Genomic DNA, 12,024 nt, shown 5'->3' on the forward strand with positions numbered 1-12,024 from the left:
GCCACCGTCACCGTCACCGACCGGACAGGATACACGACGGTCGCGCGTGCAACATCCATCGATTACACGATCGTAGGTGCATCCGTGAAGATTGGTCGTCGCGTGGCCCTAGATCGTTTCATCCGTTCGAGTGACGACAGTTTCGCAAGGAGGACTATCTCTAGTCAAAAGCACGGAAACAGGACACACAGTTCTAGGATAATTATCCCGTTCCACGTCGATTCGGTGATCCGGATGACCTAGAAACGATCCGCTGGAACAGCGTTTGTCGCGTGACACGCACCGAAAGCGAGGGAAGCGCGTCGCTATCTGTCGCTCGAACACGTGGTCGCCGCCGCGCCGCCACGAGGCACGCTCTTGGAACACAGATTCCCGTCGCGGAGCCTCGCAATCACCGTCAGGATGTTCGATCGGACGTTTCGATCTGGATACTCGTAGAATAGCGATCCGCGGATGATCGATGAACGAAGAAGAAGAAGAGTGCTCGAGTGTGAGGATAGTGTGCCGTTGTTGAAACCGGAGTGCCTCCTATTTTTCCTCTTCGCTTTCTTCTACCTCTTCTTCTCTTCCTCCCTCGACTGACTGACTCTATCTTCTCTTTCTCTCGCGTGGAGCTGTGGTGAACTCGTCGAACTGTTACGAACGCGCGATCAAGGGGGAAAAAAGGAAAACGAGTTTGATCGAACGGGGGAAAAATCGCAACGAAACAAGTGGGGAAAGTGAGAAACCGTTCACCGGAAGTGCAGCCAACTACTACCCCCGGCTTCAAGGTCATGGAATGACGCATAAGGTAAACCTATTTGTTCTTCTTCGACCCGATCTCGTTCCCTTCCCGTGGCGAGGCTTAGCTCGGCTGGCGCCTCTGAATATTTATGAAGTCACTCGATCGCGTTCGATTCCTCGAAGCGTCTGTCGCGTGAAACGAGCAAAGATCACGAAAAAAGAAAACGCGTCAACCTGAAATCGATTGAGACGTTTCCTTCCTTAACCCGCTACCGACCATCTCGCCGTATCTAAAATCTCGATTCGTACTCCTGCGGCTCCTTTCTCTGGTATCGTTACGTACAAAACGACGAATATTCACTTCTCAAAGATATATCTTTCGGAGATCAAGTAGGAAATGGAATTTTCTACCTTCGCGAAATTCTATCCTACGGATACAAATCTCAAGGCGGCAACAAATTAAATAGACTCGCCACTTAAATCCTAGGAGGCGATAGGTTCGTATCGTGTGACGCCGCGTAAAAAATCGGCCGTTCATCATCGGACATAGTGGCACGATGAAAAATGATCCGTGTAACAAATAGATCCATAGATCGTTTTCCGTAACGCACGAGCGACGACGCGGCGTTTCACTCGGCGAGTCTCCCGCGGCCGTCTAATTCGCTTGGAACCAGTTTCGAAGTCGCGTTTGCGATTCCGCTTGAAAAGTAAGCGTCGCCCACGCTCGTCCTTATATCACCGAACGGTTCGTTCTGCCGCTCAACCAACGAGACACATCGCAAAAGCTATGTTCCCGCCGCGATCCTTGCCGTTTCCTCGTTCATAAATTTACGCGCCTCCGGACTGGCGAGGGGCTGCGCCCATTCGCAGGATCGCGACTGCCACGAGATAACTTGGCGCGATGTGAGCGGTTAGACGCTCGATTTACGCGAAACTTTGAAAAATCGTTTATTCCTGGAGGACGATTTAGTAGTAACCGGTTTGAGAATCATATTATTGTTTACTTTTCAAAAATATCGCGCGAATAGTTGCGCAACATGGTGAATAATCTAATATAGTTTACGGGTAAGTGTAACAACTTCTGAGTCAATAAACAGGAAACTTTTGACACGTATAAAGAGTCGTTACATAATCTTGGCTACCTGTAACGCGCGATAGCATGTTTCGATTGAAAAGTTGCTCCGGTTGTACGATTGTCGAAATAATTATCCCGTCTAACTATTACGCTATTACGACAGCTATTTTCCAATTCAAAACGTGCCTATTTACCGATCATATCTTTTTTCATTCCCTTCATAAATACGGCGCCATTAACCGCACGTGTATCGAAGCTAACAGCTGCTGCAAGGTAATAAACATTTGCAACGAACCTTCCGCATCATTTATGCTACGACCTGTTCATTTATTTTATTGTGTATTATCAGGGGAATCCTCGCCCTGTAACACCGCGGCTCTTTTCTCTCTCGTTTATCGTCCACCGTGGCTATTAACATATTTGAACACATAATACGAATAGAACTTTGCGAACTAATATAAAATTTACGCAACATAGCGTTTGCCGGAATTCAAGATATTACGATCGTTTAACGAGCATTTTTTAAGAATCGATAACATCGTCAGAGAGTACGGGCGAAGCGGCGCGACATTCAACGCGTGTCGCCTGCTCCGAATCGAAGGAGGCCATCAGGCACGACAGAAGATTCTCATGACGGTGCAGGAATATTCGTGGGTATCGCATAAATCTTTGCAAGTCGGTCGTCCGTCTCTTAACGATTCAATGATTAAATGCCACGAATTCCCCGAACCGAGATACATTATTCATAGAGAAAAGGCCGGGTACGATAGTGCACGCAGCGCTTACGGTTCCGAACGTGCAGCAACGTTAACAGTTAATTGATAACAGGTAAACCAGCGGCGAGGCGCTTCAATTTTTGTTGTAGGAGCCACGCCGCGATCGAAATAGACCGACAAGACCGTTAACGGTCGCGTGAAACCAATAGCATCGGCCTTCCTTCCCCTCTTCTCTCTCGCTCACACTCACTGTTCCATTATTTTCTTTCTTTTCAACCGGTTACGCCGTTCCCGCCACCGCGCCGTTCGATCCTCGCCAAGTGCCATTAACGATTCCTCGCGACCGCGTCTCCTCTGTCTGCGTAATAACTCACAGGCGACTGTTGTTCGATTTTTTTCCAGCAGCTTCGCTCTGTAATTTGCATGGACGTTTCGTACGATTAACGCTCTGCTGATCGATAACATCGGGATCGACGACGATGCGAATCGAACTACACCAGATTTATCGCGATCCAATGAGGGACGGCGATGCCTATAACGGTTAGCTCTCAGAATTTTCCTCGTTTGTGCGTTTGTAATGCGACTCCTTTTTCGCTCTGTATCGAGTTGGGTACATTCTTCGCGTCGTCCGAAAGCTACGAAAATTTCTACGACTCCGTTCGATGGACCAAACTATCTCGCGAGCAAACGATACGAACAACTGCGAACATTGCGAGTGATAAATTTGTGGATGTTACGTTTTTGGAAGAATATGCAGCCGCGTAACGAGAAGAAAGGCGATTCGAGAGAATCGAATGTGGCACGTCGGTGTCAAGTGGAGCGAAGTTGCACGAACGACTGCAGGTCGCTTCCTCTTTTTCTTTTTTTTCCGATTGCCCAACGATCGCGATGCGTAAACGTGTACCGACGTTATTTGAATACGACCACTATTACGAGAATGGAAAAAGCACGACAATCATGAGAGACTCCCAGAGGTTCGAACAATGTCCTCGCCTCTGGACTGGCGCAAACGGCAATAAAACGGTTCCTGAACGACAACGCCGTCTCCTCGTGGCATCTTTCGTGTCCCCCTCCCGCCCCGCTTGTCATCGTGTTACGTTATTATCCGTTATCTCGAAAGCTGTCGTAAAACGCTTCTAATCTCCTAACTTATTGAGTTCCCTTGCACATTAAACGTAATAAACAACTTTAATTTACAAGCACGAAAAAGATAGCATTATTATTAGATCGCGAATGTCTATGCGCATTCATGTTTTCATCGATGTAATTAACTTAATGCCATCCAAGTAAAAGTTTCCTTCTTCCATTAAGTATTGCTTTAATCGCGTAAATACGTAAATATCAGCAAGGAGATATAATTAATCTTCTCATCTTAGGTATGGAAATAAAGAAAAACTGTCGCCATACGAGATACGTCTACGCTGGCAGTATTTAGGTACTGTTAAATTCGCGACGCGAGTGTCCAGATGAAACCGAGGCGACAGAACGAAGTCTCGGAGAATCGCATTTAACGAGAATTTATACGTTCTTATTCTAGAAGACGCGCGCACGCGGTTGTAAATGTAAATTCGATTCGGTACAAGTAGTGAGAGAGAAAGAGAGAGAGAGAAAGAGAGAGAGAGAGAGTGCGAAAGAAAGGGAGAGGAAGATGGAGACGGGGATGTTCGGTGGCATAAAGCTGTTGTTGCGTGGGCACGCGCACCGACCGCGTCTATTTATACGTCCGTTTGTGTGTACACGTACAATGGGCCTTCGCTGCTTTCAAATTAAATTCGAGCAGTACCGCAATGCCATTGTTAAGCTCATTGCCGTCCCGTCGCGGTGATCCCACCTATCGTAGACGAGCGACACACGCCTACTTTCCTCCCGAGGAAACATCCACGAGTCGAGGCTGAAGCTGATCCGAGAACGAGAAAAACCATTCGTACTTTGTCCTTGCGAAAAAGAAACGAGCTTTCGTTTCCTGCACGGTGGAAAGGTGGATTAGGTCGTTTTTTCCTTTCTCGTTCAAATATGGTCTTTTCTTGCACCTTTGCACACGGTGTACTCTTTAATGTTGCAGATCGAACAGAAACAAAAAAGGAAAGTAAAAAAGTTCATAAACTGGTGGTTTAATGTAAACGGACGTGACACGTGCATGGCGCGTATTCAGCCAAAGTACGAACCTGGCATTTTTACGAGCGCGAAGCGATCATCGCACGTTAGCATGAATATGCAATCTTTTTGCCGCGTTTCGATTTATGAGCGTTGCAAAAAGCGACCAAAAACACCGTGAAATAATACTATAGCTGGTGCAAAAAAGTTGCAACCTTCTGTCGGCATATTCGTCGTGAAAACTTCCGAAACCAAGACCTTCGACGTTATGATCCCAAACGAGCGAATTCAATTCAATCGACTGCATCGAAGTTCGATCCATGTTCGATCGTTTCGCACAAGAGACACAGATTCGAAATGACGTTGAAAACTTCAGTTTCAGGTCATAATCTTGCACTTGTAACGTGACAACGAAAATCGAAACAACTATAACTACTATGAAAGGAATCTCGCATGAACCTTTAGTCGTGCGACTCTCTCGCCAAAAGTCGAGCTTAGATTTGTTAGGAAAGCGGCCTCTCCCCAGCCATAATCGGCGTCGATACGCAAGTAATTATCTGTGCAACTCGCCTCGATATCCTTAAGCAGTCGTTACGCTGGTTTTATATTAATTTCATTACGATCGAGTCTAGCGCAGTCTTAATGAATGCGAACGCCGTATTAGAACTCCATCATTGGTCAGAGCTGTCGAATATTTCTGCTGAATGTTCGAACGCTTGGCCAGATAATATTACATGATAACCGTTTTAATACGTGATAATTTAACGCGCGTGGGAATTCGATGATCGTGTTTTCGATAGGCTTATTGCCGCTTCGTGGCCACCTCACCGCTAGAACAGACCTCTTCTCGATCGAATCACAGCTCTTTGTCTCTTCCTCGTTGTTCGCCACCGCTGTTGCGCCGATAACGTTTGCCTAACTTGGAACGTTCGATTAATCATGCGCGGACGACCATGTTGGGAAAATAAGGATGACTGGAGAAACACGGAGTAATCTCCTAGTTCTATGGTCCAGTGTACCTTGACTCTAGGACGGACTATGGATCAGCTATGTCGTATTTTGCTGACTACCGATCGGATCAACTTTATTATGTTCTTGAGAATAACAACTGTTCGAGTGCTCGAGGGTCACTTCGTTAGAGAGAAGCTTTAACGTTCAGACTTTGAATGGTATAATTGGCTATTGAATAACGTTAGGTTGAAAAGTGACAGAAAATATTTTTCTGTTGACAATCGTTTATGTACATGTTAAACCGTGTACTTTTTCTCCCGAGAAGTTTTTCCAACCACGAGTCATTATCTAAATAGCGTCTAGATAATTTTTACTCCATCTACGTTCAATATTCATTGAAAGTTACATACGAGAAATGTTAGATTCACAGCTGACCACTGACGAAGCGCGATGCGACGCGGCAAACGCACGTGTGCATCCATTTACTCGATCGAAGGTTATGCCTGATCGAAGGTCTTTTACACGAGGGAAACCAGTCGTTCGTATAGGAGCAAATTTTTAGGCTATTCAATAGCAATCTTTCGAGGATATAAATACACGAATGAATTTGTCGAGTAGACTTGTCAGGAAATCGAGTCGTTGCGTTGGTTGTAGAAACGAAACGACGAATAGATCCACTTTCGTCACTTTCCACATAAGGAGTAGAAAAAACATTGGGAATCCTTTTCTTCGAATTCCATCGATCCTCGCGAGAATCCCCTAATTTACGCTCGTTTCGCAAATGATTGGCTACCGGTGGCCTTGGAAGGACACGGTTGGTTCCGTCTCTCGGCCAAGCAATTTGGAATCACATCGCGTGTCCATTAGGGCATTCTACATCTTCCTGGAATACACAATTCTTCTTCAGCGTGAAACTATCGCTTAATGCGTACACGCCGATTCTCCTAAAATCAGGTAAAGTCAAAGGTGCTAGTAAACCGTTTCGATTTCCTCGTTTTCTCCGGAGAACGCGTCAGATCGGAAACTTCTACGGGGGAATCGTTGTTTCCACGAATGGAATGATTTCCGCGAAACGCGCGAAATTGCCCGTTTGCGACACGAGGCACAGGCTACGAGGAACGACGCAGTTGTACAGCGTTCGTGTCACTTCGTGGAATGTTGGTAATCCCCGATATCGATGCGGACCCTGGCCAACGCCGTGTATAAATATATACAACGATCAGTCACAAAATCAGGAATAGATTTTCATGAATTTTCCTTGGGGCCCGTTGTTGGCTAGCGTTTGGCCCGATTCTTTCTTCTGTCGCTCGTTCATCTCCCTTCCTTTCTTTCCAGACCCGTCGCGACACCCTTTCACACGCCTCTTCCGCGACATCGTGCCTCTCTCCTCGTCCATTTTCTTACTCCGGTTTCGTTATCTCTAAACGCGTCCATCCCTCGATCTCTCGGTTCTACGTGGCATCGATTCTTCGACCGTTTTCTCATGAAATATTCACGCGACACGGGACGAAATCATCGTTTGTTAGTCAACCATCTCTGTCCCCCCGTGCGTTCCCCTTTCTCCGCGGTTACGATCGTTGACGAGACCGCTCTTTGCCATCCCTGGCACATTTCTTTCCGTCGCTTTCGCGTCCCGCGCGAGGGCACGGAATTCATTTCGTCGAGTTCCGTGTGTCGGAAGGAAGTCTCGATTCCATGGTACGCGACACGAGATAACGAGATACGTGACACGTGGACTCGAAAGAAACATCGTCGCGAATGGTAGGGAAAACAGAATGATCGAATCTGCCTGATTAGAGCAAGAGGTGGCTCGTACAGCACATTTTGCTCGGTTACGAATACCTCGAATACATACATCGAACAAGGTGAATTTAGGCCACACCACAGTCATCGATTATGCAACAGTTCGATCGTACGCCGTTCTAATTACGGACCACGTTCTGACAGCCTCGTTCCACGACTGGACCCCTAGTTGAAGCGATTACAATTAATCACCGCAACCAGGAGCTTTACCAAACTGTGTACTCGTTCTCGCCGCCAATATCGTTCGCTACGCATTAATTAAAAGACGCTTTCTAATACGTCGAATTGAATTACAGCGGGTCATCGATCTCGCCGTGGCGTCGCTCACGGGCGTTCCCCGCGTCTATTTTCTATACTGTCGCGCTGCTCGTTTTCTCATCTGCCACAGATTTCACTCCTTTTAAATCACAATCGCCTATTAGCCGGGGAGAAGGTGCGCTCCCATACGTAATTTTCGTATCTCGGTCACGAGCGCCATGGAATCGCCCGAAATATACCAATTACATAACCGATAGCTTTTTCACGCTGCCTCTCTTCCCTTATCTGCGAGTCCCATCGTCCTACCTGGAATCAGGAATTCTCTTTCCTTCTGTTCTTTCTTTACCTGTGATTTACCGTCGTCGCCACAAATTTCCATTATCAGTGTCAACGACCTCTCCTGACAGAATAATGTCCATTGTGCGTCCGTAAACGATTTAAGAACTTGCCTGTGATCTTTTAATGCGACTCGAACGATAGTAAAACTTACTAAACGACGCTGTCGATAACTTTCTTCGACTATCGCCAAGGCTGTGCAGTCGTTGGCAAAAGAAACAAAACAAAGATAAATAAATAAGTAGTGCATGCGTTCAGTACACTTTCGATCGAGTGACAAAAACGACCACCGGATGCAGCGATTCAATGCGGTGAGACACGCGTGTCGTCGACATCAGGCTATCCATAACGCCGTAAAGAGGGAGTTTCTAACCCATTAAACGTCTAAAATTAAATACCACTAGAATTTGATGGCTAATAATCAATAGAAAAAACTCTAATAGCTTAAACGCTCTATGGCGTATCGTTTTGATCGATTTTATCGGGCACGTTGGAGATTCGATTTCGTAAACTCGGATGTCCGCCAGAGGGCATTTTCGAGTGGTTGGAACCAGAGAGAAACCGATTGTGGTCTCGGACTCGGTCGACCTGTCTAACGGCGGAGTAAATCGTTTGATGTCTTTGTTTCGGCGAACCCTTCCTCCGTTTGCCGCTCCTTTCTCTTCGTCAGCTGGCTTCCTTGGAAACGCAACGCTCCGAACAATTTTCCGATAGCGGATCGAGAAGGGAGCTGCTTCTTTCGACACCTCTCGCGCCACTTTAGCGTCGCCTGAAGATTCTTACGAAATCTCGACTGCCTGTGAGGTTCAGGCGCGGTACAGTTGACATTATGGATCGTTAAATCGAAAGTTTATCACGGATATCGTATTGAACGTGGAAAAATTATTCAAAAGTACTTGTGTCTGTCGTTGTAGCTAATCTTCGACGATTACTCGACCAGAATATACGGAAATTCGTTGTTAAACGTTCGAATTCCAAAATTATGCAGAATGGAATTTCTTTTCTCGGTGAAGTTGCATCCACATGCAGTAGAATTCTACCATGATAATTGTATTAATTGCGATTAGGAAGCGTCTCGAGGGGAAGTTCCTTTCCATGGACACGAGTTACTTTCTTTTCCCGTTTCTAACTCGCGTGTCTCTTCTTCGCGTGGTTCCCTCTGTTATCGCGTAATTTGCAGACAAATGGCCGTTACTGTTACCAGATGCGGTCTAAACGCGTTGCGTTGCGCGACCCATGAGAAAAATTCTCAGCCCAGCATTGTCAAGTCCTCGATCTAACGTCTATAAATGGCATAATCTTCTTCCGGCGGGGCTGGAAATATTTGGCTAACCTCGGGCAATTAGCGTTTCGCCTCGAAACGGGGCAAACTCCGCGAGAAAGTAACTACCATGCTTTGTCCTGTAGCAACGAATTATTAGCCGATTAATTTTTCTAATCAAACGTCGTATCTCCACGCAGAAATTTCCCTGCGTACCTTCCGCTTTTTTCATACTCTCTGTACTCTTGTCGCATTTTAATATTTTTTACATTGCTTTCATGCTGCTTTTTTGTCAACCTTTTTACCAACGAGTCGACGAATAACGCGGAACTCGCGGCAGTACCGCGGTGAGAGTGTAAGGCGAAATTCCAGCGGCGCGCCGATAGTTAAGATTTCATGAGGAAACGCCTGCAATCGTCGGGCATTTATCTAAATCGTGGAAATAGCGGAGAAAATTACCGAATGTTATCTCATACCGAGGACTCCGAAATATGTCCGTGTGGCTTGAGAGAGACCGCGAATTACTACGTGGAAAATCATCGACGAAGGATCGTCCGTCTATCGATTGCAATTACGTATGTTCCAAGCAGCAAATCCTTGTTCTTGTTATTGAACACGTCGAGAACGCTCTCGAATTTGTACACATCATCGTTGAAGTTTCCTAGTTAGGAAAGCACCTGCAGCTACCTTGTACCACGGTTTAGTTTCACTCGAACGAATCGCTGTTAACTCGCTCCGTAACTGCTGGACAAATTAAACCGAACGCGAACCAGGAAAAATTACGCGGGTTTCGTTCGTTGTTCTTCGCGATGATATTGCCTCCGATCTACCTAAATGTTTTTACTATGCATCGGGTACGTTTTTGATTCTTACTTTCTATCGAATTCCGTTGGAATTTAGTTCGAATCGAGCGCATTACTTTAACGAACACACGGATTGAAATGCAGATTCGAAAGTGTCTGAAATTCAACAACGTAAGACTGTTATTCAATGAGGTTTCTAGCGAGACAGAGAGGAATGTGGATGATACGTCGTTCCCTTGGAAGCGAGATTGCAGTCATCTCTGACGGCATTGTCTTTGCTCGATCCTAATGGCTGAATACCTATTAGGGTCAGACCGTCTGTAGAAGTACCGGAAACCAAACAAGAGATTTCTTTAACCCATTCATCGCAATCCGAATAGAATGATCGACTCGGTTAACCGATAAGGTTAGCGAGACGCGTTATGGCAGTGTTTCCATAGAAGCGAAACAATAAAAAAAAAAGACGAATCACTTCTCCTTTTGTCGTTTTTCCAGCTGTAAAAATTCCATCCGGATTCCTACCGGAGCTCCGAGACCTGCTTATTTTAAGCTCCTGTTTAAGCGTTTCGTAATGTCGAGCACAATTAATATATCGCTGGTTGCGTGTTGTCCATTTCAAAATTACGTAGACAACGTGCGTTTTCTGGCTAGAATTTTATTTATTCTGTGTATAGTACGCAGACACCTTGCGGTAAAATGAAAATAACAGAACCGCGTTAGCGTGGCACGCGGCGCGAGCGCGGTGCAAGTAGAAAAAGCCCAGACACGTCTAATCAGGAACGGACAGTTTCTACTGCGGGGAGTACTTTCTCGACGCGAACCAATTTACTAGTAAATTAGTTGCAACCATTTAACCTAACCACCTTTCGTTCGTTGATTTAAGATCTGTGGACGAACTCAAGGCTATGCAACAAGTATTTCAGAGAAACTCGATATTCTCGAGGACATTTCGATGCGTGTCTCGCAACCGAGACGTAATGCAACTTGCTTCGCTTTTTCCCTTTCGTCGTTCTCCTTTCCCTTCGTTTCACTTGTTCCGCGGAAATGTAGCCGTACGCGCGAACAAGCTACAAGGTTGCTAACTACCAAACACCGCGTGGGCGCGATCAAGCCGACATAGGAAACGGACTCGAAGCTTTTATACCGCGGAGGCGAAATCATAAATAATAATCGTCGGATTTATCGGCGCTGCACGCGCGCAACGTACGCGTACGCAACCGGACGAAATGTTGTCGACAAATTAATTCAGTCAGAGTAGCCGGTGCAAGCACGAAACGCGAAGCTCGATGAATAATGAACGGTGTCGCTTGTCAGGCCGAATGAAAGTAACATTGAAAACGATTAAGCGGCGCAGAAACTGAACGCCACTCGTTCGCCGTTCTGTATCGTTTTACCACCTTTCACTGCCTCCTCGCTGTTTCGCGATCGCTTATTGTCCACCTTCCCTCGAATTCGCCTATAGTACTGGTGTCTCTGATACTTTTACTTCCACTTACCCTTGCGGATACACGACGAATGACCAAAGTTCCACTCGACTCGAAGAATACGGTTCGAATTTCACATGGGTAGTTAAGGGGGAATTCACAATTTTGTACTCGCTCTGTGGCCATCTTCCGACGAACTCCAATTACCCGATAAATCTTTGGAAGTTGACGAAGGGTTCGGACCAAGATATTCCCGTAACGCGTCGCTGCCATTTGTTTTATCGTCGTTATCGATCGGTCGAAAACGACGGTACGCAAATTTGACGCGTGCCGATCGGCCAATTACAATGTTACAGCCGCGACACCGGCTATCGAAGCAATTTTACACTTATAGCAAAAGAGGCAACGGTCAACCGAAAATTACACGCGGTCTCCTGTCGCACACGTAGAGCAATATTTCGGTGTCGCGGCCCGTATGAATTTAGTGGTGCGTCTCGTATTTTATCTCCGACAAGGCGGTGGTTAAAGGGGCCCGCGTCGTAATTAAATGCCGGCACCTCTTGGCCCCGTTATCGGCAGG

The 12,024-nt window shown here is 46.2% G+C and overlaps 1 protein-coding gene across 1 annotated transcript in view; it reads left to right on the top strand.

Annotated features, from left to right (window-relative positions):
• Positions 1 to 6: 6 nt before the first annotated feature.
• The window catches only part of LOC100748733 (MDS1 and EVI1 complex locus protein EVI1-A-like), a 22,004-nt gene continuing 9,986 nt past the window's right edge, over positions 7 to 12,024 (top strand). The window contains exon 1 of the mRNA XM_003490833.4: positions 7 to 790. The gene's annotated coding sequence lies outside the window, so the exon portion shown is untranslated. The remainder of the gene's footprint in view (positions 791 to 12,024) is intronic.

Source organism: Bombus impatiens, unplaced genomic scaffold (genome assembly GCF_000188095.3).
Source record: "Bombus impatiens unplaced genomic scaffold, BIMP_2.2 scf_0478, whole genome shotgun sequence".
Lineage (NCBI taxonomy): Eukaryota > Metazoa > Arthropoda > Insecta > Hymenoptera > Apidae > Bombus > Bombus impatiens.